Genomic DNA, 14892 nt, shown 5'->3' on the forward strand with positions numbered 1-14892 from the left:
TATATATTCTCAATTGAAGTAAGAAAGATTTAAACTCATTCAATAGAACTGAAAATATTTTTAGATTAACATAAATCCCAAAACTAATCGATCGACATTCACTCTATGCCATGGGCAACGCAGTATTGAAATAATTGAGACTGATTAATTGACCTCGAAAAATGGGACAAAATATTTTTAATGGAAAAATAAAAATACTTCTACTTTTTTGTTTTGTTATTCTTTCCAAAAAGCCTTAAATAAAATTTTTTATATTAATCAATTCATTTTTTTTAAATATGAAGATGGTCAGGGTTGCGGTCAAAAAGAACAGAAATAGTTTACAACTATTTATTATCCGAAGTTTCGCCCCACTTTCTTGAGCTTCATCAGGGGCTGTTCAAGATGATAGTTTAGAACATACTAGAACCCAGTAAAAGAAGTCTGTAAAACTATCATCTTGAATAGCCCTGATTGAAGGCTACTTGAAGCCTGATTGAAGCCTACTTGAAGCCTGATTGAAACCCTACAAAGTGGAGAGAAACGTATTTGAAATTATACGGACAATTATAAATGTATATATTATAATTTTTTTTTGTTCAAACTGTCGACGGTTTCGTTTTTTTTTTCTCTCAAACTCATAATTGCAATACCTTCATTACGACTTTACTAATCTACGCGAAACCTGGGACGGGCTTGGGACTGTCTAACCTTAACGAAGTAATACAAACCGGATCTTCGTTAACAAACTAAGACCTGAGATATAAAGTGTTTGAGCAATTTTTCTTTATTCGACATTACACTTTCTCCCATAAAAAAGGTATAAAGTTTAAAAGATATAGATGCGGGTCGAAAGAGGAAATTTAGCTTTCTAACAGTTGGATTTTAACAACATTGTGAGGGTTTAAGAATTTAATTCCTAAACGCGGAGAATCAATAGAAAAAAAATCTCTAAAAATTTCCATTTTTTTATACGATAATTCGTATTTAAGAGTTTAAAAAGATGCTAAAAATTAATGTTACTTTTGGTTTTTGTAATCTTTTGTACATTGAGACTCATTTAATATGATCACTAGTCTTTGGTCCTTATTCTAGATCAGGCTTGGCCTACAAGTCGATTGCCTAAAACATATATTGTTCTTATCTACCCATACCTCACTGGAATGCGCCTTATAATGTACAGTGTATAAACATTGTTTGCATTTCATGCCCTTTAGACTACGCCTACGTAAGTCGATCGCGACACACTTTTAATATAAAAAGTAGATCCTATATACAGAAAAGTTGGCCACCTCTGTTCTAGATGAATAAACAAATAGATTGGAACAAATAAATAGACCATTAAAGGCGGTATACGACAATATAAACAATTTCTAAAATTATGTAAATTATATTTTTTTTTTTTTTTGCTCCCAGAGCGTGTTTTCAAGAACACTTAGTCATGTGTCTAATATTTAAATTTAAAAATTTCATTGAAATCGGTGATCCCTCTCCTTGTTATATATAGAAATAAACCTTAACGTTATATATATTACTTCTTTATTTGTTTTTATTGTACAGCTCTAAATGATTATTTTATTTATATTTGTTTGTAAACGCTTTCTTTTCGATTTCTGTGTCTGAACTATTTTAAGTCAAAGGACATCTTCAAGACTATAAACTTCCGTTAACTTGTGAATAATAGAAAACGATATGAGCATGGATAAATATGTATTTATAAAACTCTTCCAACATGTTATTCTTAGAGAACTAAGTGTCCCAGAATAAGATTGATTTTCATTTCATACATGAATGATAAGTAGTTAAACTGATTAAATTTCTAACTAATTAAATAAAATAAATAATCATGGAAAACATATTTCAATCAACGAAAAAAAAACTTCCTATTCATCAGTTGCTTGAAATCAGGTTGGTTAGTTGTTACCAACAAAATGATAAGGCTATAAGAAAATTATAGGAACACAGATATAAAAAAAGAACGAATTAAATTAAAATAATATAAATATAAATCAATAGCATAATCATTAATGACAAGTAGAGTAATAAATAATAGAATATCTGGATATAATAATAAAATAGCTAGATCTGGAGAGTAAGGCGGAAGGTGAAGCAGTTCAAACCGTAATTCGTGGAGTTTCGCCATGGGAACCGCTGAGATGTGAGACGTTGCGTTATCTTGATGCAAGATTTTCTTTTTCTGTAAATGTGGCCGTTTTCCCGCAAGTTCTGCCTTCAGCTTGATTCAAGTAATGATGCATAGTATGCTCCTGTAATGGTTTTTCTTTTTTTGAAAATGATCGATTGAAATAACTCCATGACTACCCCAAAAAACAGTCGCCATCACTTTCTCTGCCGAGATAACAGTTTTTGCTTTTTTTTTGGAGCTGGTTCCCCCTTTTCAGCCCACTGTTTGGACTGTATTTTTGTTTAGGGCGTATAATGGTGTATCCAAGTTTCATTTACAGTAATTAATTGGCGCCAAAACTCAGATTTATTGTGCCTGAACTGCGCCAACAGACCGTTGGTAATGTTCATTCGAACAAATTTTTGGTCTAACGTGAGCTAACGCGGCAGCCAACGTGTGGACATTTTTCTCATATCTTTACAGAGATGGGAGCATCGCTGGGAGAAGTGTGTAAAATTGCAAGGAGACTATGTTGAAAAATATTTAAATTTCAGAAACATTATCTTGTATTTTTTTAGATCGGAAACTTTTCAGACCACCCTCGGACCTATTAAGTTTCAAACTACCTAAAAAACCTTTGATCAGCACATGGAACAACATTTCCCAAATAACTCGAAAAAATATCTCAATCGTAAAACAGCTCCTAAGATCCCGTGATTTATTTCCTCGAAGTACCCGTCACCTTCTAGTATCCTCTCTTATTCTCCCACATTTAGACTACGGATGCCTAGTGCGTAGAGTATTATCCATTGGTCAGGAAAAGGGACTAAAAGTGAATGAATTGCATTATAAGATTCATTTTGGCTATTCACAGGCGTTCCCATATCTCTCAATACTGCTCTCAATCAAAGCTGGCTGTATCATAGTATCCGTAGACAATACACCCATGGTACATTTATATTCCAAATCCTAATAACCAAAATACCTTCCTACATCATTGATCTCTCCACCCTACCTTTATCCATTCGCCAATTAAACACAAGATCCCAACCTACCGATCTGTATATACTGCCTCCTTTGAAACATCCTTTGCTGTTGGATCTACCTCATTTTGGAACTCCTTACCCATATCTATCTGCATAGCTTCCTTCGCTTACATCATTCAAACACCAACTATTAATATTTTAGTTGTAATAATAATAAGTTGTAAATTTTAATAAATAAATAAAACATTGCTTTAAGGAAAAACTTCAAAATGTTCAATAATGAGCTAGTGAATAGCTCTCTTCTTAAATAAATATTGCACTGTTACAAGTTTTGAGTGATAATTTTGTCTAACGCTTTTTTCATTATTTTCCTAAAGAATAGTTAATGGTTCTCTTACATGGCCACTGCATGAAAAGTACTGTGTCACTGAATTTTCACAGCTCGAAATTATGACTTTGTATTGAGATTTTTGGAAGTGAAATCTGCGCATCTTATGATAATGACCCTAGTACAATTTATTTCCGTAGGTGATTTCTTTTTAATCTGATTTTTATAAAAATCTATTTCCTATGTAAATAAATGTATTAAAATTTACATAAACACTAGTTGATTGTTAAAATATTTATTAAATATCATCCTTCATAATTTCTTTTAAAGTTTTAAATATTTAAAAGATATTTCATTAATTTTCAATGTATATTTTTTAAAAATTGAATTAACAATTCTTGAATACGAATATTAAATGACGTTGTTTTTTATTTGTTGAATGAAATGAACCCCCATTTCTACCCACGCCTCTGTTAACAGGAGGGATTCCGGTCTTAGTATTATGATTATTAGGGCCTCAAGAAGCCTTATCAACTTGTCTGATCCTCTTAAACGTCAAAGGATTATTGTTTTGGGTTGTTAGCGCAATAGGAAGCTAGGACTGTTAGAGAGGTACAGAGATGTAATTATCTATATTTACATAAGTATGAAAAAATACAAAACACTATTAAAGGATAAAACCTTAAATTTAGGTGTAATAAACTATACGTTTCAACGAGTTTTCTTGCAGGTATATTAACTGACACAAAAAGTATTTGTCACACGGACTTCTCCGTCTAGATTGGGATATTTTTGCAATAAAAACTCTGTAATATGCAATAAAAACCTGTGTAACAATCAGTAAAAAAATATTAAATATACAGCTCAAAATCTGTCGGGGCGAGGGGTGTTTCTTAAATGAAAAAACCTACCTCTTCCCCAGAGAAAAATTTGTTCGCTGGTTCGGGTGATAAAATGAAAAACGGACCTGAAATGTAGCATAAAAACACAAAAATAATAAAGAAAAAATTAGAGAATAAAAAATCTTCCAACTGATATACAAGTTTAATTAAATTAAAATATAAAGAAATAAAATAATGAACTGTTTTGTTGTTACAAAAAAAAAAAAATTAGTGTGAAGTAAAAGAAAGAAAATATTTTGATATATATGTAAAAGAAAAAATCAATTCTCTTTACACAAAATAATAAGTAACTTAAAAGCAAACAAAGTATGAGGCTCGATGAAAGAGAAAAAAAGTCACTCACAGTAGATGGTCCTGAAACGAACCCCAAAAATTCTTATGGCCTCAAAAGCGGTGAGCCGATGGGTGCCTCTCAACTCTGGCTCAGCCTCTAGATTCTAGGCAGCGGACTGTAGAATCCCTTATCAGTCCCCGTATATAGGCCGTAATCCCATTGCAGCCTGCAATGTTGAATGTGCCGAGCCGCAGCGGTGTATTTATATTATACACGCACCATAACAACTTCCTAACTGTTCGTGATAAAGACTAATTTAATTTTAATTATAAAATAAAAACTGAATGGTTATTAAAAAAAGGAAAATAACTTAAAATTAACAAAAAATAAAAACCACTTGGAAGTATAATGAAATTAAATTAAAGAAAAGAAAAATATACTTTTGGGCTTTAACAAAATCTTCTAATATACAATAAAACAACTTCTAAAGCTTTTAAATAAGGCAAGAAACAGCAGTTTTCCTAAACCAAAATATGTGAATAATGTTTTTTAAAAAAATATAGATGCACTTAAAATATAGAGTTCCTCTCTTTGCTGTTGATACAAAGGAGAAAATTTTGGAAATGAAAATACCTTAGCTATATTTGAAGTGAATTATTAAAGGTAGCGAATGTTATATTAAAAATCGAATGAATATGAGCCTTCAATTGTGATCTGGAATTTCGTCTTCATTAATACATTTTAATTTATTATTTATATATCTATTTTTTTAATTATGAAGAAGATGGCCTGGGCTGAAAAAAAAAAAAAAATTTAACATCTATTTATTAAGTTGTATAAAGTGGGACGAATCGTTGGCAAATAAATAGTTGTTAACTATTTTTTGTTTTCTTGTGACTGCATCCCTGACCATCTTCTTCATTATTTTAAAAAATACGGTCAATTATTTATATATATAATATTATTTTTTCTAACTTAACTGAAATATTTCAAATATGCAAATATGTTTTTTTCATCGAATATGCAATATTAAATTTTATTTCATATGAGTACACTGATGATTTTTGATAAGTAGTTTAAAAAACCATAATAATATAAAATTCCATAAATATCCGGGCCTTAGTAATGAGTGTACTATGGCATATTAGTAAACAAGATATTCATTCAGACTTGTATAGGTGATGATGGCATTGATGAATCCATGGACCATGACGCACTTACACACCTCACGAATTGACCTTTTGGCAAAAGATCGAGAGATGAAAATTCGTTCTAAATTACCTAATCTGAAATTGTTAAAGGATAAAATCCGTGGCTTATAATTGTCTGATAATATAATTGAAAATGGTCTGATAGTTTCATTATTTTTTTTTTACCATAATTGTCTTCAACGCTACTAAGGCTGAAGGTTGGATTAGGAATGTTGAAAAAACATTGAAACCTACAATTTTAAGTGGTTATTATCAATATTAAAATATGAGGATTGAAAAACAACATTTTTTCCAAAAAATATATATATGTATGAGAAATAGACAAAAATAAATATAATAAAACAATAATTAATGAATATTGATTCATTTTTAATAAAAAGTGTTAATTATATCTTCCACTATTTTTTTTTTTACATTAAAACTAATTTAGCTTTTTCACTACCGAGAGTAAAGAAACTTAGTATCCAACCAGAAAATAAACAATTCCCTCAAAGTCTAGTCCTAGAGCCCGGAGTGGGAGGGGGGGGAGGAATAAATTAATTTAAATTGATTTATCCCTATTTTGGATTATTTTAATTACAATTATTTATGGTAACTCATCTAAATTGATACGGTTTTTAATAAGCAACGTATGTTTCCAAATAACGAAAAATCATTATTAGCTATCAATTGAGAAGTAGAAGTTTTCACGATATTCCCCAAAACAAATTCACAAAATTTAGTTGTTTCCTTATTTGAAAAAAAAAAATGTTTTTTAAAAACTGTATTTTGAGAACCGAGAACCATTGAACATAAAGCCATTTAAGCTATTAGTGATCATATTTTAGAAAATTTTCTCTACTTTAAATAATGTGCAAAGATATTTTCTTGTATTGCTGGTAGTTAGTTTTAATGTGTATGAAAAAATAGCGAAACTTTTAGATTTTTCTTGAACTTCAGGAGGCGTGCTCCTTAAATACTTCCATTTTTAATTTTGACTATTATTTGTATTTTGTCCAAAATAGAATTCGAAATTTTTTCACGATCACAATAACTTTACCTTACTTAATGGCACTATATTCATATTTAGGTAAGTGCAGATAAAAATATTTAGACTCGATATATTGAAATATTGATATATCTACTATTTATGTATTTATATTATATATCGATGTTAGATATTTACATCCTGTAGGTTAGAAAAGGCCTGATATGAAGGATATGGCCCCCGGTTGGGAAATATGTTCCTTACAACCAGTACCGTGGCCTTAGACGATTCGTCATGGATCGGGGAGAAGAAATTGCTTTAAACGCTGTGAAAGGGCACAGGCTGGGCCATAAATACTTAGAAATCAGTTTTAGCAAATACTCAAAGGAGATTATACAGGTTTGAAGATTCATTGGGTATTAGGAATGGATATTTATTAATATAATTATACTTTGAAAATAAAAATAAAAATATATATATAGTTGACCGTATAACTTTAAATATAAGAACATGGTCAGGGTTGCAGTGGAAAAAGAACAAATAGTTTTTAACTATTTAATGTCCGACCATTCACCCCATTTTGCAGGGCTTTATCTGGGAAGTTTGAAATGACATAATAGGTTAAAGGTCTATTTAACATTAAATAGTTAATCTGGCTTTTCCTTCACTACCTAATAATCCTCCTAGACGTCTGAAAAGAAGATGGCCTCCAGATCTCCTTTAGAAATGTTTTTGGAGTTCTATCAATGGGTAGATTCTCCACATGTTTTTATCATGTCATAATATCACTTACAGCAAATTTACTTGATGTGTGTGTATACAGTTGTAAATATCAATAAATAAATTATTAAATAAAAAAAAAAAAATTAGGAGTGATACAGGCATATGGAGACACTACCCATTAGTAAGCACTCTAATCATATTTATACACTAGCAGCCTATTTTCTTTTCAGACGCCTGAAACTGTCAGGAATAAAAGAAAAAGCAAAGTTAGAGACCAGAGGGTTTTTCGTGGTTAGGGAGTTTGTAATGGAAGGATTGATATCTGTTTCGGACTAGATCGGTGACATATGGTACATTAAGGTCTTTGGATGATTTTATTTGTAGCAAAGTAGGGAGCATTGAGGATTTTACGAAGGATTTCGAATTGTAAGGAGTGGATGCGAGAGGAATTCCAAGGTTTAGTGGATCCTTAAAGCTCAACTCCATAAGTCCAGATAGGCCAGTCTTTTGTAATGAATTGGAAGTTGAGACCGTTTGTCTAGTAAGTGCTGTAATAGTCAAAACCGACATGCATTTTCCTGCCTTCTGTGAGGATTACAGGTTAATCGTTGGTCCAGCATGTAGTCCAAGTTAGTGTATCTGTTCTACAGGGGTAAGAGTAACATTATTAATGGAGATTGTAGGGCAGTCGGTAGGTTTACTACGAAGGGTAAAGGTGATTTGATGGGATTTATTTTGATCTTCCAGTTTCGACACCATTCTTCGAAGGTTGTGATATGGGATTAGAGAGTTTGGGATGCAATTAAAGGGTTATTATTCACACTTGTGTCATCAGCGTATGTGATGAGGATAGTATTAGGATTGGTCGGGATTTTAGCTGCATAGATTGTGTTGAGGATGGGCCGAAGATACTGACTGTGAGAAGAGTGATAAATATTATTTTACATTAAGTTTAATTTTATTAATTTTTTTAAATTCTATTTCTTATTTTTTAATTTATGTTTTTGTAGATATGGTGTGTATGAGCTCTATTACCTATTACCATTGCTTATAAATATATGACAGAACGTAATATTACACAATAAAGAAAAAAAAATGATTTTGATCAAACCTTATATACTATCGTGCTTTGGCTTACTTATATATACATATTACAGTCAACAAATGCATATTTATACATTTCTGTTTCTAATTTTTTTTCAAAATCGAACGAAGACATCCAAAAACGGTTTCTGGAAGATGTTTTATAACAGTATTTTGTAACTGTATTGTAAAGTGGGTTACATAATTTTCTAAAGCGGTTACTGAGAAACATCCTGTGTAATTTGAATGGATTCAGAATTTCGACCATCCAAGTGCATCAAGAGAGAGTAGCCACGTGGTTACGCAAAAGTTACAGCAGAATACCTTATGAGTGCTTACCTTTCATGCCTATATCTTTATCATTCAAATGTGGTGTAGAGAAACTAAAATTTCACTCATGAATAAAAAAAAAATTTTAAATGTTACTTTAAACTAGTATAGTAATGAACGACACTTGATGGAGATATTAAATGCACAGTTCTAGTTTACCGTTATTCTGCCACATTGCTATTGCACCACTCTTTACTCTGTTCTCCGTTTCTATTCATTTCCTGCACTATCTGAAGATGTCCAAGTCTGTTAAAAATACTTACAGTTTAAAAATTATGCGATGGAGTTATGGAATTAACGTAATATAAAAATCATGATTCAGTAACACTTCATAAATTGATTAAACTTATTTTACCATTTGTATTACGAAGTATTAATTGTCAAAGAGTTAAAAAAGTCAAAAAGAAGACAAATATTTTTTAAACCTTTTAAATTATAATTTATAACTTTTATTTTAAATTATTTAGCATAGTATAACAAATGTAGTCCGACTAGATGGAGACATCTATTAGTCGGCGTCAAAATAATAAATATAATAATAATTATAAATATATATAAATTTGTATGTTACTCTTGGAATTATTGTGACATTGTGGAGGCTGCATTGGCGTATGAGCTAAAACTATTCAATTATGAAATTATTTTTAGAAATGAAACTAATTATTTATTTTATATACTACAGCTTAAACACAACACGACAACTGAAATTTAGATAATTAAAAAAGAAAGTATTTTAGGAGTTTCTATCTGAAATTTTTATTATTCATATTTTAATTTTATTCTATGTTTGTTAATTACTGTTAATAATTTTTAAGGGGGAAAAAATGGAAAGGTGTATTGGGTTAAGGGAGAAAATATAAATAGGTATATAGATAACTAATAGGGTGAAAAAATAAAATATAGAAATAGCAAAAATACAAAATAAAAGTATTTACATTATATATAATAAATTTACTATACATTATAAAAATTTAAATAAAATTGTCTGACTATACGTATACCTAGACAGACAATTTTATTTAAATTGTATGTGTATTTAGTAACCCAATACAGTTTGCCAACACATCTTTTTTGTATAATTTTCTTTTCTCTGTTAATAAAACAGTAATGAAATGCAATAAATCAATGAATAAAATACAACTTATGAAGAGAATAATAAGGATAATAATTTATAACTAATAAATTAACAATAATAAATTCCTAAAATCACGTAAGAGGTTTAAGGTAATATATGAATACAATAGGCCTAGGTATGTCTAATTAATATGTGTGTATGTGTATATGTGTGTGTGTGTATATATATATATATATATATATATAACGTTAATTGTTGTTTAACATAAAAAAAAAGTTTATTCTCTTAGTTTTTTTTATGTTTGTGCTTAAGTATCGTTTTGCTAATTTTCATCAGGTTTAAACATTAATGGAAGGAGTAGTTCTAATATACGAGAAGATGGTATTAAAAAATAAATTGTCATGAGTATTTGCTTTTATTTTATTTCAATTCTTTAAATTTTATTATTATTATTATTATCATCATCACATAAATATCAATCTTCAATCTTCAATCTTTCTACAATAGTGTTATATACTTTGTTCACCTACACATATCATGGTTATAAATTACATTACAATATGATGCACAGATTGAAATCAGATTAACATTGTCTTAATGTTTGGACGTCCCTGGTAAATAGAACAAGTGAACAATGCATTTATACAACTTTGGCTAACAGGAAATTCTAATTTTCTGAACCATTAACTGAAAAAATCAGTTAATTGCTATGATAACACCTGTCACTCTTTGAACAGTCAACTTTAATGTATATAGCTATAAACAACAGTCACAATAATTTTTTATATTATTATATTATAAATAATATTTATTTCTAATAAATTATTGAACTTGACCAGGTGATAATAAGTGTTCAAGAAGTTTTTCCGATACTTAGGATATCAAAAATTAACAAATCATAATTTTATTCTAAATTAAATGTAAACAATTAATAAAGTTTTGTGATTAATTATGTATTTTAACTTGCTTCGAAACGAAGGATTCTCAGTAATACTACACCATCAACCGATTAACTTCGGCTAACACGTTGGCTCTATTACCTCTAGTATATGTGAATAAATCAATAAAACCTAAAATGGATAAAAAAATAACAATAAAGATTCTATATATATGTGTCTGCATTATACTTAATAAAAACAATGAAAATTCTACTGGAAATATAATATACGGTAAAGAAAATATAAAGAGATATATGTAGATGGATATAAATAGATCTAGTAAAATAACTTAGCAGAATATAAGTACAAGATAAGAAATATTATTTATCAAGAATGAAAAATCTTAGAGTAGAAAAAAAATTAATACAAACTTAAGACATAATTTACAGACATTTCTTAATTAAAAAACATAGACAATATAAACAATTACAGATAATTAACATATTTTGTAATTAATAAAATTGAAAATTTCTTGATGACCCAAAATGAATTGAAATATTCAAGATATCAATTACTTTATTTTAAATTATGCTTCGTAAAATTGCGTAAATTTACAAATGTCTGCTTTACGTATATTTCTTTATTAATAGGATTAATTACCACTTATTACAATCTGTAAACATAAAAGTTAAAAACTACAAACCACTAATCCCACTTTGAATTTCTGACGTACTAAAAAGGACATTTCTTAGGAAATAACCCGATAATTTTAAAAACATTTGTAATGGAAACTGGTCAAATTAAAATGTTATGAACAAAATAATTGTCGCTTTTATTACGCAAGATAGATGTTAATTAGTCATTTTATCTCAGTAACTCCTGATGCTGTAAATTTTTATTATTATAGCGCTTAAATTGTTTAATGACCGGTATTTATTCTGTTTTCTTTTCTCAATTTATTTATGGCAGTAATAAAAAAAACATTTGAATAAACAATCCTTGATCGCTTTATTCATCACGATTTTTGAAATACTTGAAATAAAGTATTACGCATTATTCTTATCTGTCATTCATAAATTCAGCAACATGTATTCTCAATCCATCCTTTAAATTTCTTAGAAGTCGTGACTGCCATCTCATGTTTATTGAATTAATTTAACATTAATATTTATCTAGCGTCGCAATAGTCAGTGAGAATACGACTTGTTAGTTCTAAATATTTTAAGGACTCTCTTGGGTCAGTCCTTATAGCACAAGAGCCGGGAAGAAAAAAAGGCAGTTATCTCACCCCAATTTTTTATTACTTTAATGAAAACTATGTATAATTAATAGTCAAAATTGATGAGTCTACCAAGTATAAGTAGGGGGAATAAAAGATGGCGGCTGTTTCAAAACCTTAATTTTCCATTCGGAGCTCTATATCTTAAAAACTATCAACAACACTAGAAAATCTAAGAGAATATTATTTAAAGAAGAGTAAATTTCCTGAAATATTAGCCCAAAAAGTATATTTACGTCCAATAGTTCTCGAGATATAGCTTTTTAAAAAGCAAAATTTCTTAAGAATCTACTGAAAGATCAGTAGTTAATTAATTTATTTTGAGAAATCTATATATCAGGAACTATGTGACGTACATATGTCTATTAGTACTCAAATTAAAGCTAATTTAATGGACTATAAAGAAGTTTATGACCTTAACCTTCGTAGGAATAATAGTTTTCATGACATTTGCTAAAATAAATGTTTTTATAGTTGTTCGGAGAATAAGTTTGATTTATGAAAATCTTCATTTCAGAAACCATTGAACGTACAGATGTCTGTCAGCGCCCAAATTAAAGCTAGTTATATTTACTATAAAATAGTTTATTATGTTTATCTTTGTAGGAGTAGTAGTTTTTATGATATTTGACAAAATAAACTCACAAAATGTTAATTTCTAGTTGTTTGTATAAAATGTTGGATTTTTAAAAAAATATATCTCTAGATCCATAAGACACACATATGTCTGCCAACACTCAAAGTAAAGGAAATTTAACTTACTATAAAGTAGTTTATGACACTTATCTTCGTAGGGGTAGTGGTTTTTATATTCTCATATGAACATAAATCTGGCAAATGAAAATTTGTCCGAACAACTACAAATCAATTTATTTTAGCAAATTTCATGTAAACTATTACTCCTTTGAAGTTAAACATCATAAACTACTTTATAGCTCATTAAACTAGCTTTTCTTTGAGTGTACATATGTACATCAAATGGTTTTTGAGATATAAATTTTTCAAAATAAATTCACTAACTACTGATCTTTCAGTACGTCCCATACAACATTTTTATGAAATGTTGCTTTTTAAAAAGCTATATCTCGAAAACTATTTAACGTAAATAACTTTATCAGGGCTTATATTTTAGCAAATTTACTCGTCTTTAAATGACGTTCTCTTAGATTTTCTTGTGTTGTTGCTACGTTTTAAGATATAGAGCTCCGAATGAAAAATTATTTTTTTTATCGCTTTGAAACAGCCGCCATTTTTTATTCCTCCTACCTATCCCTGGCAAACTCATCAGTTTTGACTAGTAATTATACATAGTTTTCATTAAATTAATCAAAAATTGGGACGAGATAACTGCTTTTTTTCTCCTCTTGGGCTGTTGTACTACTACTTCGTTTAAACAATACAATTAAATCTGTTAGAGTGCGTGCTCGCGTTTCTGTTAAAATAATGCGTAATTAAATTTGTATTTTCATTTACAAATCGTGGGGATAATATCAGCAAGGTATATTTATAAGTGTATGAACCAAAATCGTACCAAGTTTATAACCAAGAATTATGTATGGAATATTTTTTATATTATTAATACTTATTGTAATTATTAACTATTGACAAATCTATTACCTAATTTATTAACTAATTATAATTATTGTTACAGGTGAGAAATGCTACTATTGGACATTAGTTATGAAAAAGCACTGAAGGTAATTCTTAAAGTCTCATTTATGTATCAATATATTATGGTGACGTTTCGAGACTTTATTCCCTAAATCTAGCCTTATAGTGAATAAAACATTTTTTTTTTATTGTCTTAACTAATTATTAAATACTACAATGTACAATATACAAATTAAGATGAATAAATAGAAACATTTCTTAGAATAGTTTTGTACTCTATACTTTTTAGTTTTTTAAATAATTAGTTGAAGAAATTATTTTTTCTAAAAAATTGTTTTTTCATTTTAGGGCAAAACTATTCAAATAGTAAAGTTGCAAAACGTCGTCTCAATATAATCCACATAAATAGATATATGTATAAATAAATTAAATTTAAAGTGTTTGCCTGCAAAATTTGACGTTAAAATTCATAGCAAACGCTAGTTTACAGATATTAATTTTACAAAGGATTTGTAATAATTGTAATATTTTTCTTAATTATACGTGGGAATTGCAGATTTATGAAAAAATAATTTAAATTAAAACAATAATCTCTCTAGTAAGGTAGACCTTGATACATTTCTCCGAAATCCCATGGTAAGAGTCAGGTTTATCTTATTTTTACTAAATTCGAGTAGAACTGTGTTAAATAAAATAAATACATATATTGAGCTATATTGTAAAATTAGCTAAAATCAGGAATGAATCCTGCTCTTGGATTGAGCCTTTTTTTATCTTACCTTTAAAACATTCAGGAGTATATGTTGATGTTCGACGACGTCACAATCTTGCAAGAACTCCATAACCAAAATTTATAAAAAATCTTCCCTTTCCACTCCACCTCCAAAATCCTCATGTAAGTCTGGCTTATGTTACATTTAAAACAATAAAACAGTACGACGAGTTGAGCCGTATTTGAAAAAAAGTTATATTCAGTTAAATTGTAAAATTAGCTATAATTATTAATCAGGGTGAGCAATAATTGAAAAAAAAAATTTTTTTTTTTTTTTTTTGATAGATAGATTTATTTATTGATAGATATTACAATCTGCCACACAGTTGTGGGCAATAGGTAATATTGATAAATGATCTCATACATACT

At 28.9% G+C, this 14892-nt stretch overlaps 1 protein-coding gene across 3 annotated transcripts in view; it reads left to right on the plus strand.

Annotated features, from left to right (window-relative positions):
* Positions 1 to 14892, plus strand: part of LOC106692416 (uncharacterized) — a 175107-nt gene that overhangs the window by 88204 nt on the left and 72011 nt on the right. Inside the window, exon 3 of one of the 3 annotated variants that reach the window (XM_014438355.3) lies at positions 13792 to 13837. The exons of the other annotated variants lie outside the window; for them this stretch is intronic. The gene's annotated coding sequence lies outside the window, so the exon portion shown is untranslated. The remainder of the gene's footprint in view (positions 1 to 13791; positions 13838 to 14892) is intronic. 3 annotated transcript variants of the gene reach the window in all.

Source organism: Halyomorpha halys, unplaced genomic scaffold (genome assembly GCF_000696795.3).
Source record: "Halyomorpha halys isolate HHAL.00 unplaced genomic scaffold, Hhal_1.1 Scaffold56.1, whole genome shotgun sequence".
NCBI lineage: Eukaryota > Metazoa > Arthropoda > Insecta > Hemiptera > Pentatomidae > Halyomorpha > Halyomorpha halys.